The following is a 3,101-nucleotide window of genomic DNA, read 5'->3' as shown; positions in this document are numbered from 1 at the left end:
TGAACGAGAGGCCTTTCTCACTTCTAGTTTCAAGAATTTTCTGTTTTACTCTTTGCTGTTATCTGAGGAAGTAAACTTGATTTAATAAATAAATACATCGTAAAATCATGTTATAACATTTCTAAGATGATTCCAGCGTGATTCTGGTGCCTTTTTTTTTCATAGATTTTAACACAAGTAAGAAAATATTTCTAATCAAGACCACTAATAAGTCAGATAAACTCTTGTTCAGTTTATGTAAGCACACGTTTGATCTTAATTTCTACCTAATACCCTAAACTAGTTACAGGTGATTTTATTCTTTATTTCTCAATTTTTAATTTAATGTTATGCGAATAATAAAATGGTCCAGGCTTATTTGTTTCTTGGATGTTTACTTTTCTTACCAGAGTCATCACAAGTGACTTTCTTTCATTTTACCAGGACTCGGAACAATAACAAAGTGCTCACTAAACTATATTTACTCGTTCTCAGAGTAATGTTTGTTTTGACCTCTTTCCTCTTGAACGCCCCCCCAGTGGCACAGTGGTATGTCTGCGGACTTACAACGCTAGAAACCGGTTTCAATACTCTTTTTTTATTAATTGTTTACATATGCAAGTAAACACACATGCAAAGGATTATAATACATCAATATGTTTCAAAGTTTAGAGTAGGTCCTAAACCAACTTACATTGTTGTTTAAGGTGCGAAAAAACTTGAAAGAAAGAACTATAGAACTCCTGTGTCAATAAATAAGCGTTATACAGTATACCTCTGCTTTTCAAATGCTTATCGTCTTGTCTGCTGAATAAAGTTTAGTATCTCTAGTGAGAGATACAAAAAACGAGTGGAATCTAAAGCCACGAGTTTCGGCCCACAATCAATCGCCCTTTAACTCTATATAAGGTAATTCTCATTTAATATAGAAGTTCACAATTTAACTTAACATACTGGAGCTAAAATTATTATTTTTAAGTGGAATAGTACTAAATGGGAAAAGCACTGTCTTAGATTTGAGTTGACAAACTTTTCGTCTCAATCATTGAGTCGTTTTCATAAAATGTTACTCAACGATTTTTGAAGTTCATGTTCTGTTACTTTTTTACATTTTCACAACTGAAGATGAACCGATAGCACGCTCATCTTCTGCTTAAGAGCTGTTTTTCTTGGTTTAATGGCAAGAAGAATGTGTTATTGTTCCTACATCCATTGTTTCAGCGTCATCCTTCATTCCCGTGTCCACCTTAGAATACTATAATGTCTTGTTATTGAGCTAACAAAAACCAGCTCTTAACCAGAAAGCGAGTGCGTTACCACTGCATCAACTGTGAAAATATAAAGAAAGTAGATAAACATGAATCTCGATCATTGAATATGGACTAAAATGTTACTTGTAAGTGAAAACGAGAAAAAAAAATGCTGGAAAGCCCTTTACGCATGTTATCAATTATTGGTTATTCACTATAAGTTGTGGCCAGGCATGACCAGGTGTTTAGGGCGCTTGACTCGCAATCTGAGGATCGCGGGTTCGAATCCCCGCCCTACTAAACATGCTCGCCCTTTCAACCGTAGGTGCGTTATAATGTGACGGTCAATCCCACTATTCGTTGGCAAAAGAGTAGGCTCAAGCGTTGGCGATGGGTTGTGATGACCAGCTGCCTTCCCTCTAGTCTATCACTGCTAAATAAGGGACGGCTACGCAGATAGCTCTCGTGTAGATTTGCGCGAAATTCAAACAAACAAATCCCTATAATTTTTGTACAAAAACGCAATGCAGGTTTCTGAAATGCGGCTTCATTTCAAAGCTTCCAGTTTTTCAATGTCTGTCATTAAAAACATGTATTCACGTGTTCTCTTTTTTATAATTCTTCTGGTGTTTATTGTACTTAGTTCTGGTCCGACTATAACGGACCATATAAACTTATATATGTAGCATATTTTTCTAAGGAATGTATCATCTTTATCTTGATTTTTTTTAATTCTATCGTTTCTTTTCACCTCGATGTTATGAAATTTGTTATTGTATCTCACGTGCAAAACACGCGCTATTTTTTAGTATTTATTGATAGAAACAGAGAAATATGACGGGAAGAGATAAGTGTTTGTTCATACAAAAGAATTGTTTGTTTGTTTGCTGTTAAGTACAAAGTTTCATAATCTGTTATCTCTGTGGTGCCCATCAGGAGTATCGAAGTCCGATTTTTAGCATTCTAAACAAAGAAGTTGAAAAGAGTAAAACAAATGCTTCTCCACAATCTGTATCCACACGAATTATAAAGAAAAGAAGAAAAAAAATAGGCGAGAACGAAGTAAAACTGACGAAAGCGGTTCACAATGTTCACTTCCTCACTTTCATTAAAATTTAAGTTAAGTCAATAACCTAAAGCAACATTATCAACCTAATAGCTGTTCCAAGCTGAGAGGGTAATCGTAAATGATTAATGGGAACATTTTACACATTTCTAATAGTTTTAATGGCCTTTCGACGCTTGGTCAATACTATTAATAATATATATTCAGGGCGAGTCTCATAAAACAAGGTAATTTACGACGTATATTACCAAGGAACATAATTGTCGTTATTTGAAAGTTATGTTCAAATTTGTCTTCTTAAGGATTTGAAATATTATTTTATTGTGACGAAAACTGTTATAACTTATAAAATTTCGACGTTTAACACTTTATTTGTTCAACTTAAAATTAGAATGGATATTGCACGTATTTGATCGCTTTGACAAAGAATTTTCTAAAAAAAATATTTGCATAAAATTGCTAAGGAAGATTTGGAAGGTAAGATAAAAAGGTGCTCTACTACATGCTAACGAATGCAAAATAGGTTTAACTCCACTTAGGCCTAATTTCCATTTGTTAATGTGGTGTTTCAAGTTTAAAGGAGTCTTTCACAATTTTGTTGTAATATACATTATGTTGTAAAGTTTTCTTTTCGTACTAAATAAGTTACACATTGCCAATTTTATGTATCAAACGAGCAAATGGCTATCGTAAATAGTTCGTAATAATGTCAAAAATAACTTTGTGTAAAAAGATCGAGCTATCCTCAACTACTCAGAGGTTATATTTTTATTTTTTAAAAAGACAAAAAATACACTTTAGTTAAA

Source organism: Limulus polyphemus, unplaced genomic scaffold, assembly GCF_000517525.1.
Source record: "Limulus polyphemus unplaced genomic scaffold, Limulus_polyphemus-2.1.2 Scaffold3442, whole genome shotgun sequence".
In the NCBI taxonomy this organism is placed as follows: domain Eukaryota; kingdom Metazoa; phylum Arthropoda; class Merostomata; order Xiphosura; family Limulidae; genus Limulus; species Limulus polyphemus.
The sequence above is the reverse complement of the archived record's forward strand: the minus strand, read 5'-3'. Positions refer to the sequence as shown.